The 18,593-nt window shown below is 42.1% G+C and overlaps 1 protein-coding gene across 1 annotated transcript in view; it reads right to left on the bottom strand.

Annotated features, from left to right (window-relative positions):
- ZNF827 (zinc finger protein 827) overlaps window positions 1-18,593 on the bottom strand; it is a 161,192-nt gene that overhangs the window by 141,853 nt on the left and 746 nt on the right. The window lies entirely within an intron of this gene.

Below are 18,593 nucleotides of genomic sequence, written 5' to 3'. Positions count from 1 at the left end.
GACACACTTTTGACATTTTTGCTGTGTGATTCTTCCACGTCAGTAATATACTTTCTTACAAAGTGCACCCACACATATTATATATTGTTTTTTAGAGGACAGATAGGGCTACATATTTATATCACATATGTGCGTCTAACGCCTCACTTAGGACAAATAAAATATAAAAAAAGAGGAAAAAACCGTTTAAAAAAAACACTTTTTTCCCAGTTTTGATTTGTAGTATTTTTTTTACAAAACCAGCACAGCTAAAAAAATGCAATAAATACATTCATTTATTTGTCCCTTATTTTATTTTATTTTTTACACATTTTTTTATTTTTTTTTACCCTTTTCACAATTTTTTTTTTTTTTACACTTTTCACTTTTTTTTTTACTTAAAAATGTTATTTTATTTATTTAATTATATCAAGCAGATTTTGTGAATTAATCTCACTGTTACTGCATGATAAATTAATAAATTTTTGGTTATTATCAGGCTGCTTCAAACTTCAGAACAGCCGATAATAAGTTAGTGACACTGATCCTGCAGCAGTTCAGGATTCAGCTGTTACTAAATGTTTTCTGATTGTTGCAACAACGATCAGCAAACAAACATTCTTCTTCCAGGAATAGATACATTGTAGGAATAGACACATTTTGTATCTATTCATGAAAGAAAAAAAAAAAAGCCAGTATAGCTTGAGAGAGATATCTCTCGATCTATACGAGCTGTCAGAATGCCGGCAAAAGCCGGCATCTGTGTCCGCTTTGCTTTGACTCTCAGACACCCGATATTAAGGTATCGGGTGTCTGAAAAAGGTTAACCCTTTCATTAATGAATGCCTCTGTAGTAAGGGCATACATTAATGAATGTTAAAAGCTGATTCTCAGCGATTAACAGCCCTCTAAAGCAGCAAATAACTCGTCACGTACAGTGTACGTGACAAGTCATTTGGTCCCTTTGTGGCTGGACGTACAGTGTACGTCTCCCGTCACGAAGGGGTTAAAGAAGTTTAGAAAATACTTCCCAGCCTTGCCAACATACTATATGTACATTTTCTGCAGCGTATAGCAACAAAAACTATAGGACTTGATGCACCACATATATCATGCTGACATCCATCCTAATTCACAATGAACCTTATTTATGAAGATAAAGGCAGGATTGGTCCATACAGCAGCTAGACTACATTGTGAAAATTGAGCACGAAATAAGGTTGATTTAAGCAGATCCACTTTTAGACTTCATTCAAAGCTCTGCATTTTATGGCTATAGATTTTCAAAAAATCCTGTGTGGGGCATTGTTTGTCCGATTTCCAGCAAATGAACTGTTCTTTGTAAGGATGAATGGCATTGCATGTAAAACACATCTAAAGTGTACTGCATGAAAAATACAGAAGTGTAAATGGAAACCTAATCTATCACCTATAATTAAGCCCCATTCAATCTTAAAAAAAAATACTTTTGAAAGTATTTTGAAGTTCAACTGTATTGTTTAAAGTACATTGCGCTGTCTACCAGCTGAACTACAACTGTGTAGTTAATGTTCACCTAAAGCCATAACTTTTTATATTTAGCTTTGGATAGGATTGAGGAAAGGTTGGAACCCCTGTGAGGTGTTTATGGCCATCTACTGGATATCCCTCTTTATTTAAGTAATTGGAAATGCAACATTTTACCCAAAACAGCAAGAGAGGAAACATCTTCCAGTGGGAACACCTGCTCCTGTGACAATTGTCTAGACCTTTGGAGAGATTTACTCTCACTTTACATCATGTTCTCTAATAGGCAATATGTAGAATGCCTGCAACCCCGGTAGCCGCTCATTACTGAGGCTCTGTTGAGTACAGCAATGTTGGTCACTCTACACGCTGCTTATGATGTGCAGTACACCCCCCAAACCACCAACAAGACAATATCAGATGGCTGATCTACATCATGGGAGGCTTGTTAACAACACTAATAACTTTTACAGGACAAGCAATAACTACAAATACTTTTTTTTTTTTAACCTGCACAATTTTATAGTGAGGCAAAGCACCTGTTTCATAGAACTACTACTTTTGATCACAGTAGTAACACAAGTGTACGTGTACTTTAGACAGTACAATTCCTGTATGCCATTAGAGTGAACAGCATTTAATTTAGATTTCTGATTTTTATGGTTTTGCAGTCCAAGGATGTCAAAACACCAAAATCACCTAAAACACAGTTGACAGTAAAAAAAAAAAAATCAGATACCCCACAGTCCTTTAAAAGAGGTTTGCAGGTTCGGCCAGGACACTATCTGCATGATGTTTGCATGTTCTCGTGCTTTCATGGGTTTCCTCCGTATACTCGGGTTTCCTCCCATACCCCAAAGACATGTTGGAAGGTTAATTGGCTCCCGTCTAAATTGACCCTAGTATGTGTATGTGTGTGTATGCATACGAGATATAGGGACCTTAGACTGGAAGCTACTTGAGGACAGGGACTGATGTGAATAAATAGTATGTAAAGCGCTGTGTAAACTGACAGTCACATACCACTGAGAAAAATGCACCTTACAAAACAATTGTGTTTCTTATTATAACAACACCCCATACATGTGCTTCATCTACTCTTTCTATGTCCTACTCTGTCTAGAGTTAACAGTGTATAGTCTGACTTTCAGCACTCAACTTTTCAGTGGTTTCTTTCCAGACACTACTTTTTTGCAGCAAAATTACCCCTAAATAGGACACCATTGTGAAAAGTGGACACCCCCAGTGATAAGGAATATAGTGTAATGCTATAACCAAAAGACAGAGGCGTCTTGGCTGGACTTCCATTTAAGAAAATAGTACAACTGATAGGGAAAAGAAATAAACCATAGAGATAACCGATTAGTTCTTGGGGCACCTTATCCTATGTTATTTAGAAGTTTATATCTTTAGAGCCGAGATGCTTTTACCAACTTCCAAAGGCCGTGTTAGGTCACACAGTTTCTGATATTTATCCATTCCATAAGTACCTCACAGTAATCAATCGTCAAGTACTAAACAAGTATGTCATACCAGCAGTTAGCCCTCACTGTTTGAACAAATATTCTACAGTGCTCAAGTATGCCGTACTCCATGGAACATCTGACTCTTTTATAAAGTCAGTTAATGTACTTCATATTATGTAATGAAAATTACTCAGCTATACAGTTGTATGGAGCCATTACTATCTAGTAGAGTAAAGGACAAATGCCTTGTGTTATCATCCATTCCTTTTGAGTCATCTGATTTCAAGTAAACCTTGCCAATCCAAACTAAGCATATGATTAAAAATGCATACACAGAGGTCACCGTCTATAAAAAGACAAATACCAAACTAAGTAAACGTAGAGCTCTAAGCAGCTAACATTATATGCAAAATTTGACTTCCTGTAAAAGTCAAACCTAGCTCTGTCCCATCCAGAGAGACTCCCTATTGGTCAGTGAAGCTGCCAATTGCCATTTGCTCCATTTCAGGATCCACTGATAATTTTGATATGTGATTTTTATTAGAGGTGCACCGAAATGGAAATTTTAAAACCGAAATGAAACCGAAATAAAAAAAAATGTCAGGCCGAAACCGATACCGAAAATGTTTAATTTTGTTTTAATATTTTATTTTTTATAAACTTTTTAATATTTATTTGTATTTATTAATTCATTTTTTATTAAATATTTTTATTTTTTACTTTACTTTTAGGGGCTTCGGGGAAATATTAGGGGTCTAAACAGACCCCTGATATTTCCCTTTTAAAATAGAAAAAGAGATTGAGAACACAGAGTCCTCAATCTCTTTTTCTGTGTCCCCTGTTATCAATGAACAGGAATCCTCTATGAGTGTTCCTGTTCATTGATAACATGGTATGTTTACTATAACTACAATTATGAATGAATGGGGGAGATGTAGATCACTCCCATTCATTCATAATTGAGGATATAGTTAACATACCATATCCTCAATTATGTACACACAGTCAGCGATCACTGAGTGTGTGTACATTGCTTTTCTCTCTGACATGCTGTCACAGGAGGCTGATCGAGGGGTGTAGAGAGGAAAGCCCAGCCTCCTGTGACAGCGCTGTCTCCGCCCCCACACCGCTCTGCCGGACTATGATAGGCGGCTGAGCGGTGTGGGAGGAGAGACGCCGGCCGCTCACAACGCTCTCGTCCTGCAGCGCTCGGCCAGCTGTCACTTTCTTTTCTCCCCGCTGGAACAGCGCCCAGCGGGGAGAAAAGAAACCAGGGATGCGCCGATGTATCGGCCGAAACATGGCTCTTTCGGCATTATGCCAAAAGTGCAATTTGCGGCCGATATGTTTCGGCGCCGATATATCGGTGCATCCCTAATTTTTATTGATGATAACCCCTGCTTATATATTTTTTGGGTTTGGCGGTTGCTAGGAGAACGGTACTTGCCTGACTGCATTGTGCCAAGTGTAAAGTTTGCTGGAGGGGGGATTATGGTGTGGGGTTTTTTATCAGGGGTTGGGTTGGCCCCTTAGTTCCAGTGAAGGGAACTCTTAAGGCATCAGCATACCAAGACATTTTGGAAAATGTCATGCTCCCAGCTTTGTGGGAAGAGTTTGGGAATGGCCCAAATTTCTAACTACTCTCATCCAATTTGTATTTTACATCACATAACATAGTATGGAAACATGTTTTGTTCTCTCCAGTCTCTACAAAATCAGCAGTCTTTTAGTCATACTATAACAATAATATATGTTAAAGGTCCAGTCATGAATTATTTAATTTTGTAATATTAAAGACAAATTATCAGCTGTTAATTCGTCTGCCATTTAACCTTTGAACTGAAGGCCAATAGTCCAATGAGAATTTTATCTAGTTGCATATATTTGAAATTAATACATATTACCAGTTATTGTACTGTATCATTTAATTCACATAATTAACATTTGTATGAGAATAAGGCAGAACAAACGGTTAAAAGCAATATAGAATCACAAGATGATGTAGTTCTTTATATGAAAATAAAAAAGGTACCCTGATTAATTACCATCTGTATATACAGGATATAATTGCACAGGGACCAACAACAGCTACTTCATTACACATTTGTTCTTAGACTCCATCCAAAATCCAAAAGGGAGATACACAAAAAAGAGGCCAAAAAATAATGTTCGTCGTTAATCCAAACCAACAAAAATTGAGGAATACAGAAATTGTATTAACACCTTTACCACATGTTTTTGTATACTTATTTCAAGTTACTACAGAGCTAGACAAATTCCAGAACTGTAAGAGCAAAGTTAAAAAGAAATACTTGGGCCTAACTTTTTTGAGTCTCTTAGGCCTGGTTCGCAACTGGGCGTTTTGTAGCGCGTTCGAACGCTCTGCAAAACGCTCAAACACCGAAATCCCATTATTTCCTATGGGTATGGTTCACACCTGGGCGTATTACAGGCCGCATGAACGTGCTACAAAACGCCCTATGCCCAAAGAAGTACAGGAGCTTCTTTGGGGCGTTTTTGTCGCGCGTTTCCATTGGCATACAGCCAAGTAGCCCTCGGAAACACGCTTTTGTCGGACGTTTTTTTTTACCGCGGTAAAAACGCGCGTCACGAAACGAGCGACAAATGCGCATATTCGATACGCCTAGGTGTGAACCCAGCCTTAGGACTCAATTTCTTCCCCTTAGAATTGGATAGAAGTTCTTAAAAAGAATCAAGTTGGAGTAAAAAAAAAAAATCTACAGCTTCCACTGTTGACTTGTTTCGAATATGAACTCCAAGGAGAGTTTCTTTTTTTAATTGCCATTAAGCTACTTATGTATTCCTTAAAATATTCTTACACATAATTTTAAATACAGCTAGCACAAGTAGCTCAAATGATCTATATCAGCTTCCTGAAATCTTCTTAGAGTGTACAATGTGATCAGTTTAACACGCTATACATTCAGAAGGGGAAAGCACAATGACGACTTCATCAGGGTGCTGATGCTCCTTCATTTTCCAATCAATAGGCTGGTGTGTTTCTTGACCAAGTTTTGTACTAAAAGTCACAGGTAAAGACCTATGGGCCCCTTTCACTGCCTTCCTGTAGGCCCCATCACACCATGGTGGATGCATTTCTGTGCGGTTTCCATACGAATTTTAAAAGGGCGGTTTTGTTGTTTTTTTATTTGTGTTTGAGCGCTGAAATGCAATTAAAAACACCCCAAAAACGCACATTTCCATTAAAATTTGTATGGAATCCAAGGCTCAGGGAGCATTTCGGGCAGCAGGTGGTTCGGATCACGCGATGCCGCGCAATTGCATGAACGGTCCCCATAGGAATTTACGGGATTATTATTATTATTACCTAGTATTTCTATAGCGCCAACAGTTTGCGCAGTGCTTTACAATATAAAGGAAGACATTACAATTACAATACAATTCAAGACAAGATGGTAAGGAGGGCTCGTTCATGTCGGCAGTTCAGCGCGGACAAATCCGCGCAATCTAACCGCCCTGGTGTGAAGGGTCATAAAATTAGTTACGAATAATAAAAAAATAAATCTCTCGGAGCTCCATTATTTACAGACTATACCAAAAACATGGCCTCTGGCTGCCAAATGCATCGAGGAATAGCTGAACAGACAGAAACAAATAGGATGCCACAGCTAACCCTTTCTTTTGAAAATGATATTGCCTGGCTGTCTTACTAATCCAATGGTTTCCATATTTTTGAGTCACTGTCTCACAACAAGTATTCAGATCAAGATTTCTGCCTTCATAGGCTGCATGCTTGTTCCCAGGTCTTTGACGCAGTACAAACTGAGGTTAGAGACAACCAGATATAATCAGCATTCCCAGAAAGAGGTCAGGAATAGCAGTCTACAGATTTCTCCCAGGGTTGGTTTCTTTTAAGATGCTGCAGTTTGTTTCTTTTTTAAATCAGACCTCATCAGTGACATAACAGGAAGGAGAGTCTGCATAATTAGGAGTAAAAGTGATATTAAAAAGTCAAAAGGTTTTTAAGCTAGTTCATATGCTGATGAAATCACTTACAATGAATGCTGCTTCTTGATGTTTAAAAGTCTTAGTTTCCTGCAGAATCATCTGGTCCCCCGAGTACTGGCCCCGATATCCTATTTTAGGGTGGCTCCTTTCCCTTGGAGCCCCCCTTGTGTGTGCTAGTAAGCTGTGTGAGCCACCACAAACACAGCAAGGCAAGACACTCCTTCTCCCTGCTGCCCCTTCCTCTCCTCCAAACTAACATATGGACAGCTAGTGGAGTCTGCACGATCTCTTGTGATCTTGTACTGGACAGCCAGATCAGAGAGCCCTTTGGAAACATGATGACCCCAAGTGCTTGGGCAAAAAAGTACAGAAATACTTTGCTGGGCAATGTATATTTGTTTGATCTGGATTCACTATTATAAAAAAAGGTTTAAGAGTTTCACGCTGCTTTAGCTTTAAAGAACTCTGGGTATTTTTTTTCTAATTAACCCTTAGAATGGGGCTACCCCTGCACTGCAAGGGTTGATTGCCGATTTTGGTCTAGGGAGGAAAAATATACTCCCCTGATTTCAGTCCCATCTGGCTGCTAGACAAGTCCCCCGCAGGCTCTTCTCTCCCATGCTCAGGTAGTCTAAGGACGCGTGCCGTCGTCACGTCTAATGCAGGTCTACTAGAAGCGAGGAAGCAGAGAGATATACCACAACCAAAGTGGAGGGGGTGAGCGATCACTGCCGCAGGACCAAGGATCGGGTGAATATATACTTTTTTTAGCCCCTGAACCGAAATGAGTCCTTAATCCTTGCAGTGTGGGGGTAGCCCCACTGCAAGGGTTAATTTGAAAAGTTCTTCTTTAAATAAGATAGATGTCATGTAAACCTAAAAATAGTGCATGCTCATATAAAAGCTTTCTCCAATCCAACCAACAGAATCGGTCCAAGGCCGTAAATGAAAACCATTCCTACTGAAGAGAGAGAACTTTCACTGTATAGTGAACAGACATCACTAATAATAATCTGGGTAGTGACCACAAGTGGCTGCCTGAGTTTACTTGTGGTGAGTATAGCCATATACAACAAACAGCATACAGACATTTGAGGTAACCACAGACATAAATTACAGTGCATAGTGACTTTCATTTGACATGAATACACATTAAAACACAGCTGCAACCCTAGTCACAAGGACCTGCATCATTCTGCAGCCTCCTCAAGAGTACAAACATATTCCAATGGCAGGTTTGACTACTGTTGACATAATGCACCATCATTTCCAATACAGGGCTGGACAATTCCCAGGAGCTAGGTAGGTAGCCAATGGCTCTTAAAGGTTACAGATGGCACCTAATATCTAAGTTGTTGTCAATGGAGCTGGCTCCCAAAGAAACATCCTGCTGGCTCCTGGATTGGACAGACTGGCACCTGAATTTCATATTAAATTGTATATACCTGTGCTAAAAAATTAACCAGATGCATGAAGCCAAAACCCCAAACTATTTGCCCATATTTTTAGGCTTGGTTGTGACCGACTTGTCCTCACAAGGCCTTGGTTGCCAACAGGAGGGCTTCCTCTTATCTATAATTGAAACAGGTTGGACTACATAGATCTAAAATGCATGAAAGCCAACATTGGTCACTCAATGCACCTTTTCTGTGATGATAATTAGTACTCGTTGCTTATGTATGCCGTATTTGACACAAGAGTTGTATTTTTCTGACTTTTGTATTTAAAGAAGTGTTAAACTATCAAACGTTTATTCAATAATTAATCCAAATCAAACAAATATACATTGCCCAGCAAAGCATCTCCCTACACGTTTGCCCAAACACAATCATCGTGTTTCCTAACAGCTCCAACTCCCTCAGCTTGGTTTCCCTGAACTGTACTGTCCAGTACAAGATCACACGGCACAGATCAGTCTCCAGCAACCATCCATCTACTAACTTGGAGAAGGGAGGAAGGAGGAACAGGGATGGAAGCAGGGGAGAAGATTGTCTGGCGGTGCCTGTATGTAGAAGTCCATATACCCATCGCATTGCTTAATCCAAGAATGAGAAGGTGCATGCAACTGTGGTCAACAGATGGCATCGTCACATGTGCATCATATGAATGGAACACCGGCACTCCAAATACAGATATGATACGTCTTTATAGACCTGGATGCGACATATCACACAAGTGCAACGTTTCGGGGTCACACAGGATCCCCTTCATCAAGCAAGCTCCATAGGACCCTGCAAAAGAAAGGAGACACCCTAAAACAGGATATCAGGACCAATGCTCAGGAGACCAGATGATTCTACAGGGAACTAACTTTTTCACATCAAGAAGCAGCATTCATTACAAGTGATTCAATCAGTATTTGAAATGGCTTAAACACCTTTTGACTTTAATATCGCTTTAAATATCTTTGTTCCTAAGTTTTGTTTCAATAAAATTGACGTTTAAGTTAAAAAATGCATAAAATACATTAAATGCAAAACAAAAAACCCATTTAATTCAATTTGATACTGCTTAATTACTTCTTTGGTATTCATATGTTCTCGGCAGATACTGCCGCACATATTAAAGGAAAAAAAAAAAAACCCTAGTAACATTTTTCTCCAAATTTGATTATATTTGGACAAACTATATCCACCCTTTCATGGCCCATTCACACCACATCCAGATAATCTCCAGACCAGACTAGATTGTTTCCAGACCCAAAACGCATCCTAATGTATCCCTATGCAATTTCTGGCCTCTGTTCACACCAGCGCAGTCCGTTCCGGACCAGACCAGAAAAATAAAAATACTGCCTGTCTCATTTTGTCTGGTCTGGAATGCACTGGAACTGCGGGCAGGTTCACATCATTTTCCAGACCAGATCTGGACCAGATTTGGTCCAGAAAATGGTGTGAACCTGCCCTCTGGCTCCACTCCATTCACAATCTAAAAGGTTTAGGAGTAGGGTTTCAAATACTTAAAGCCCAAAGTAAGGGAGGGTTATAACCGGCCTTATGTTTTAAATCTCCAGGCAAACATTTAAATACACAGATTAAGAAACACATAAGAGAACTGGTATACCTGGCAAAGAATTAGTATATCTGCTCATCAAGTCTTGGGATGTACACAACCTTGCCAGACAGATGCGGCTACTTTCTCTATTCACGCTGGGGTGATTTCAGAAGCGCTTTCAAGCTCGACACTCAGATTTCCATGCTATTGTGCCCATTCATATCTTAGTGATGTGTTGCTCAATGCTCAAAAAAGTACAGGAGCCTTTTTGGGGTGTGATTGTATGCACTTGGTCCCATTCCATTTCAAGAAGCGCAATATGCATTTTTCACATGGTTTTCAATGTTTGTTTTGCAGCCATCTCCACCTCTAATAACTAGCTTTCCGTTCGGTAAAGCAAAAACGCTCAAGGCTAAAAATGCACACAAAAAATGTGTGTACAAACAATAATGCAATTCAGGAACCCAAATGGGTACATGGTAAATCTCTGTATTCATAATAATGTGTGGTGCCTATGACTGAGCATTCCAACTGGCACACTTGTTCATTTTCAAACTTTGGCATGTATTGACGTTCTTTTATTTTGGAATGCCTGTTCATTTTCAATGGACCCTCAACAAGTATCAATGGGCCAAAAAATGGACCTGTCCCAAATTGTAAGATAAATTGTAAACAGTGACCCTGTGGAAGAGATGGGCCATATGCAAGGACATGAGATTGATCAGGCCAGATACTATTGCTTTCAGTATACACTAAAAGACATTTTGTGGTGCCCCAGAAAAAGTACAGTGGCATAGTGGTTAGCGCTTCTGCTTTGTAGCACAGAGGGTCCCTTGTTCGAATCACTATCTACAAGAAGTTTGGATGTTCTCCCTGTGCTTGCATGGGTTTCCTACGGGTACTCCGGTCTCCTCCCACGCTCCAAAAGACATGCTGGAAGGTTAACTGGCTTCTTTCCAAATTGTCCCTGTATGTATGCATGTGAGATAGGGACCTTAGATTGTAAGCACCTTGAGGGCAGGGACTGATGTGAATGCGCACTGTGTAAAGCGTTGCGTAAATTGTAGGCGCCATATAAATACCTGTAATAATAATAATAATAAATAAAAAAAAGTAACTGGATTCATTTTGCAGCTGCTTGGAGTGAATCTGTTAAAGCAGAACTCCGGGCACAAAAGCAGTTATTTAAATATAGTCCTCAATAGCCACAAAAGGAAATAAATATTTGTGTGCATGCCTTTAAAACCCAATTATTACCCTGTAAAAGTAACAGTGATATCATCCCTGTGCTGTGCAAAGCCTGTGCAGAAAGCAAAGCTGTGGGGAGGACCCAGTAAGCCCAACCACTACAGGCTGCCTGCGGATCATGACTCCACGGCCCAGCTTCCTGATTGGTCGGGAAGCTGGCCAATCAGGAAACCGGGCGGTGAGTCATTACACACCGTCCGGCTTCCTGATTGGCCAGGAGGCCGGCTCCATGCTCCCTCGTCCCCAGGTGACGAAAGTAGCATTGAGACAGCTTTTTAGCCAATTAGGAAACCGGAGGGCGGGTAATAACTTGCCACCCGGCTTTCTGATTGGCAAGCTTCCCAACTAATCAGGAAGCCGGGTGGCGACTCATTACACGCCGTCCGGCTTCCTAATTGGCAGAGAAGCCAGCTCCATGGTGATGAGGAAGCATGGAGTCAACTTCCTGGCCAATAAGGAGGCCGGGCAGCATCTAATGACTCGCTGCCTGGCTTCCAGATATCAGAAGTTCCACAATCGGGAGCATTTAGGCAAGTAGGAGAACTCACCCAAATACTGGTTAGCGGCACAGATACCGATACCAGTATCGGTGCATCCCTAATTGCCTATACAGTCTTTTTTAAATCATTTTATTGATATCAAGCCAGAGCACAAATAGGCTCTGTGCTGTCCTGAGAAAAGGTCATGAAAAAGCAGTAGTGATGTGTTTAGGACATATCACAAGCTGGAAAATTTCTCCACCCACATCTTGCACAAGGAGTTGTAGAGGAACTAGGAAGTGATCATGACCAAGGTACAGAAGGAACTAAAGGTATTTACAATCATTCAAATGCTGCGATATATGGACCATAATGATAACAGTTTTAAACACTGCACCAGAGGTAGGCAACCATGGCACTCCAGCTGCTCTGAAACTACAAATCACATTACACCGTGGCTGTCAGAGTCTTGCAATGCCTCATGGGACTTATAGTTCCACAACAGCCGCAGTGCCAATGTTGCCTACCCATGCAATACACACAAGTCAAAGGATGTACAAATGTGTTTACATAGATTTTAAAACTGCCACAGTATAAAATCTTACATCACTGCAAACAAACTTGTAAGAAGGTCACGCGTCTGGCTAATCTATTGCAGCTTCCTCTCCTTCTGATTAAGCCAGCTATCATTCGCATGGTGGGTTTTATGAGTAATTCACAGGAAACGATAAAAACTTTTTTTTAACAAAGTGTTGCTAAAGCAACAGTTATTTACAAGCCAATAGAACTATATTTAAAGAAGCCCTCCATCAATTTTGTTTTAGCTGCACAGGAAGTAGAACTCAAAGAGGCAGAGATAAATGCACAGCTGTAATACATAAATATGTTTCAAGTTTTTACCCGCCAAAGATTTATTTTTCTGCACCGCCAATCTTGTGAATTAAAACTTTGAAGCCTTGTATTGTCACCGCTTTACAGTATACAACCAAGTTCCTATGTATAATTAAAATACCATTTAACACAACCTTCACCACTTCAGGACCAGCATGTTACCCCCCATTTCTGTACAGACCGTTCTCCAGAGCTATGATACCGTAGTTCAACTGACTATTACTCTGGACATGCAAATGAATATATATCTTAAAAAAGGTACATTAGTTATAGAGCATATAGAGTACACACACACACATACATGTAATTTCTAAACCAGGGGTAGGCAAATTCTGGCCCTCCAGCTGTGGTAAAACTTCAAATCCCATAATGCATCTGCGTCTGGGAGTCATACCTGTGGCTGTCAGAGTCTTGCAATGCCTTATGGGACTTGTAGTTGCACTACAGCAGGTGTTTGCCTACCTTTGGTATAAACCCTGATGTTCTGACTTCCTATCGCATTTATTGGGGCCCTGGCATGCAAGGACTGTAGAAACCGACAAAACCGCCGACATTGGTAGTAATCAGGCACTGGTTCTGGCTAGAACTGGATTACACTGGTAATGGATGGCGCTGATACTTTAAGGCAATGGTGGTGGATGACATTGGTACTGGATGCCATTGGTTCTGGCTGGCACTGGTATTGGATAGCACTGGTATTGGCTGGGGATGAGGAAGCTCTCCCTTTCCTCTACCATACCAATCGCAAGCTAAGTGCTAACGGCAGACATTTTGTAAACCTGTGATTGGCCACAGCGATCACATGGCAGTCATTTCACTAGCTCTGTACCTTTTTTTGTGATCTTCACTGTCCCATGACAGTGCAAATCCAATTCACAGGAACTGTACTGGAGCGCTCTCTTCTTGGAGTAATAGTGTTGTAGAAGAATAGCGTTTAAAAATGGCAACTCATCCTGGGAGGTGCTCCATCCAGCCATGGTGACTGAAGTGAATAGTGGAATGAAGAACATCTCTTTAAAATACACATAAAGTGGTCTCATCTGTAATCTGTGCCTCGGGAGGATTCATGCAAATATCAAATGCCTTGATAGGTGGATATCACCCACATGTGACCCTCCATGATTGAAAGAATAGAAATACAATCAATGAAAGGAGCAGGCCAGAGACAGTCAGGCTGGGAAGGAAAGAGCTAGATGATGCTGAATGTCCACCAGCCAGGAAATGCAGTGGGCTTTTTCTGACTTGCTGCAGCTTCTAATGAACACTGTGAAAAGCTCACAGTGTGCAAAGCTCACAGTGTGCAGTGAAATCAGAGTAAGGAATCTCAGTACAGGAGAGGAGCTCGTACAACTGTGCAAGACTGAAGTTCAAGTGGCTGTATGTTTTTTTTAGATCTGCAAATCACCAAGGGGTCTATATCCAGCAGAGTGTAGACACCCCTATACCACAGCATTTACTCCACAATGCACCTGCATTTTACATGCTTTTAATAAAGCTCAGGCTGCAGTATGGAGCCTGCAGTGTCCTACTGAGTACTCTCTGCATTACGTCTACACTCTGGGACTGGAGGAGAGGCCAGTCACGTGACTTTGAAAAGTCACATGATTGGGCTCTCCTGCTGTCACATTTTTCATTTATTGGAATAAATGGAGTTTTGCTGGTCAGACCTCAGCTCCTGATGTAAAAGGGGAACTCTAATTAGAATGTGGGGCTTCGGATGTGCAAGGAGGGAACCCAGATGTGAAAGGGGGAGACACAGATGTGAAAGGGGGGGTCTCTGATAAGAAAGTGGGGCTTCTGTTGTGAAAGGGGGAACCCAGATGTGAAAGTGGGGGGGGAAACTCAGATGTGAAAGTGGTGCACTCAGGTGTGAAAGGGGGGAACTCTGATAAGAATGTGGGGCTTCTGTTATGAAAGGAGTGAATTTGGATGTGAAAGGATTGGATTCGGATTGTGCAAGGGGAGAACTCAGATGTGCAAGGGGGAATCTTGAATTCAAGGGGACACTTTGATGTGAAGGGGGAAACCCACTTTGTGTATTTTTGAATGGTGTCCCCTTTATAATCTATGACATTTTAGACTGGGGTTCCTTGAGATTTTGCACTTTTAAAGGGTACCGTGACTGAAAAAAAGGTGGAGAAACACTGGTCTGGAGGAATAGTCTGCAGGAGCCTGTGCATTCCACTGATTACAACTTCGATGCTTGCCTGGCATCAATGCAAACTAATTATTAAATGCACATTTGTTTCCTTTAAGCAAAACGTGGAATATGCCTTTAAAAGTATTGTGAACCTCTGCACAATCCTCAGCACAAATACTGTGGGACGGTATTATTGAATAAACTTGATGCTGGGCTCTGACCACACGACTTTTAAAGACTTGATGTTCTAACTTTGCCAGCTGAAACGGAGAGGAGCTGGGAGTTTTCTGGATTACAATGAGCCTGTCAGAGAGAGACAGTGAAAGCACAAAAGGCACTGTACAGGCCCACAGTGACTCAGCTAAAATGGAGAATGACTCAGAGCTGAAGGGGAGTAGCTGAGGTCGGGGTCAAGGTCACATGGTTCTGCCACTTAAACATACATCTACTGTTCAGCAGAGGTCGCCTTCTGCAGAGCTCTTCAATACTTCACAGCACAGAAACAATTACAGCCCAACACAGTTAACATTGACTATTTAGTGGACTTTCAATGGATACAACTGCTGCACCATCTCTTGTCTTAACCCTTTGCACACTCAACCAGCTTTTTCTGCACAACTGCCATTCTCTACTTTGCAAAAAATGACAGTTGGCAGGTTTTTTTTGGCTGGGTTATTTTCCTTGCTCATCTTTCACATGCTGATCATAATACTAAAAGCAATATGTAACACGTGAATAGTAAACCCTATTCGTCTCCCAGACACTGGACGCAGACTGCGCTTTTTTTTAAAATTATTTTAAAAGGCCATGAAAAGAGTCTGCTTGCCTCCATGCTGCTCTTTGTGAAAGATAAAAGGGAATAAAGAAAAAAAAGATTAATTTGGTCTGCGGGATAACCCCCAGACTGATTTATAGAAGAAGGCTGCTGCTAACACTTGAAAAGCTTCATTGGACTAGACTGCGTTTCTCCGGGTTTCAGACCAGACCCCCTTAGCAAGGCAGATCGTGAAAAATACATTTAGAAAACTGTAGCAGGAGCGAGCTAAGCGAACGTCCAGCTCCGAACATCGAACGCAAAACCACCCGAGAGAATGGAGAGAAAAAAAAAGGATCAGGAAAATATGCAAGAACTGCAATGATGACGAGCCACCAGAGCCTTTAGGAGTGGGCTTATTAATGCCTATTCTGCACGGTGCCAACCCCTCCAGCCATCACCCGCCTCTATTCTTCTTCCTACCGTGTCAGAGACATGCATACATATATTTATGTTATGGATATTGATCGTGATCTGTCTGCAGAGAGCAAATGGCTGCAAATGGGAAGCAACAACCTGACCCCTCCCTCCCTTCCCCCAACCTTGTGAACTTCAGGTGACCGACTGTGGCTGACACATACACAGGCGGTGAAAACACAGACATGCAGAAATCCTCAGCTGAACTGGGGTGTGCAGGGTAAACAAGGATGAAAACATGCCTATCGCAGCCTATGATTACTTAACCCTTGGCTTAGCAAGGACACAACCGGACTGGTTTATTACAGGAGCTGAGAATCTTCACACCATCAATTGTGTTTCTATTAACTGCAATTATTCAATCGCATTCAGACTAAATAAGTCCGATTTTTCCATTATGGGGACACTAAAGAGAATTTTCACACGGGCGGCCAGATTGCTGCGTTCAGATGCGCCTAAACGCCGTCTCTGGATGCAGCAGCACTCTTTGCTATGGCCAGTTAGCTGCCGACAGAACGGCTGTCCCTGGTTGCAAACCGTCTGCGTCCAGAGGCTCGGATGAGCGGTTAAATGCGAACAGGGGCGTCCATTTTTTTTGTACAAATTGTGCACAGCGCTCAAGTAGCTCCGCCGCCAAACATCCCCAATTCTTGCCGCTAGAGATCCTAATCACATGTGCAAATGTATCCCTATTGTGTGAAGACTGTCAGCCCCTTCAGTAAATCAGCCCTGATGCTTCCTGTCAAATGTCAAAGTCCCACACATGTGCAGCACAGCAATCATGACAATACCAACACTGAATGTGACAACAAGTCAGCTGAATGGCATGATTAAATGATGCAAATGAGAAAGGATCCATGGCATTCAAATCTATACCCAAGGGGTCTGTGCCCAGAGAGCCCTAAGAAAAAGATGCTTAGATTTGCACCTCCAACTAGCCATATACTGCTCACGTTTCAGCTAAGTGTGGCCCCGTTGGTACCCCTCCATTTGACAAAAGACGATTTTTTCAAGAAGCTGGTCTGCAAATTCCTACCCGAACAATGAATGTAGCCAATTAGCTGTTGGGGTATTCTGACAGCGGCGCACCAGTCGCTGTCGGGATACAAAAGCCTGGTGCTTGGGGGGGCGTGCAGATTCCCCCATGAATGCTGCTTAGCGTGAATCAGGGAATGGAGTGGTTTTTGTCCGATTAGTGTCTGGTCAGCTTTAGCCACAGCGCCTCCAAAGTTAACCCCTTTGTGACCAGAGGCTTTTTAAAGCTTAGATGTCCAGACCAAGTGTAACAATGTCCGTTAACTAGACAGTAACTCTACGATGGGTCAGATAAGTAGTTAGTTCTCGGCTGTAAGGTTAATTAATGTCCACAAGAGGCATTTTACATTTGGACTTAAACCGGCCATACACCAGTAGAATTTTCATTTTCAGGACCTTGATTTTAATCGAATAGTTAGTGGGGCATAATCGCTGTTCGCTCTTGATCGCATCAACGGGGAAAATCTTTCTTGTTTCTTATCAGAACGAGGGACATTGTCAGAAAACCCAAAACAATTGAATGGCTGCAGTCACTCTTCGGTCAGGAATTTTCAGACAGGCTTCTTGAAAAATCTACTTTTGTCAAATGGAGGGGTACCAACAGGCCCGCACACTGACGTGGCTGAAATGTGAGCAGCGCATGGCTAGTTGAAGTTGGAGGTGCCAATCAAAGCATCTTTTTCATAGGGCTCCTCGAGCTCTCCAGTGCTGCCATCTGGGCACAGACCTTCTCAGAAGCCCTGGGTATATATCTGAACGCCATAGATCCTTTCTCATTTGCATCAATTACCCTCGCCATTCAGACGATCCCCATTGCGAATGCGATTTTTGCATCGTATATATCGTAACGCACATGCGCCAGGCACATCTGGGAAGTAGCTAAACTTTCACGGATTTCCGAATGAAATCATTCGACTTAACGATGGCACGGTCGATGCCCCGACCAGTGATTTTTAATTCAAAAAGGTGGCACGGCCAGTTTTATACAGTGGCACCACGGCCACGAAGCGGTTAAAGGAGATAAACAGAGTCGCCTCCACGTTCTAGCCCACCCCACACGCAGGATGAACGTAAAAAAAAGTAGAAGGAAAAGTTCTAAAGGTTTGCAGGAATCCAAAAAAATAAACATGTCTTCTTACAGCAAGGAGGAAGTCTGGTGTGCCAGCACCTTGACTGTCACCTCCACCTCTGCTATGGAGAGCACTGACACCCCAATGTGAGAAGGAATTCCTACACACAGACACCCCCTTTTTGCCTGTGCTCTCTCCCCTCCTCTGCTTGGCCCACCCCTTGGGTTTCTTGCACAAACCTCCTCCTCGCCCTCCCTCCCCCTTTGCATCTGCTGCTGCCTCTCCTCCCGGGGCCGACAGGCTCAGCAGCCGGAGCTGGCCGCAACCTTTATCCGGGGACAGAGCCCTATTGAGCCCGCAGGACCCGCACCAGATCCACACTGAATGCAAAGCGGGTGTAAGGTGGGGTGAAGAAGGCACGGAGTCGGGGGGGTGGAGGGAGCAGAAGGGTGGAGAGGGTGGGGGGATCGCGCTCTACAAAACATCCATATACTATTACCAACAAAATGATCATAAAAAATAGAAAGCACAGGGCTGATCATCACCAACATGGCTGCCTGGCTC

The sequence above is a fragment of the Nanorana parkeri genome, unplaced genomic scaffold (genome assembly GCF_000935625.1).
Source record: "Nanorana parkeri isolate BGI_ZX_2015 unplaced genomic scaffold, ASM93562v1 scaffold104, whole genome shotgun sequence".
Taxonomy (NCBI): Eukaryota; Metazoa; Chordata; class Amphibia; order Anura; family Dicroglossidae; genus Nanorana; species Nanorana parkeri.
The sequence above is the reverse complement of the archived record's forward strand: the minus strand, read 5'-3'. Positions and strand labels throughout refer to the sequence as shown.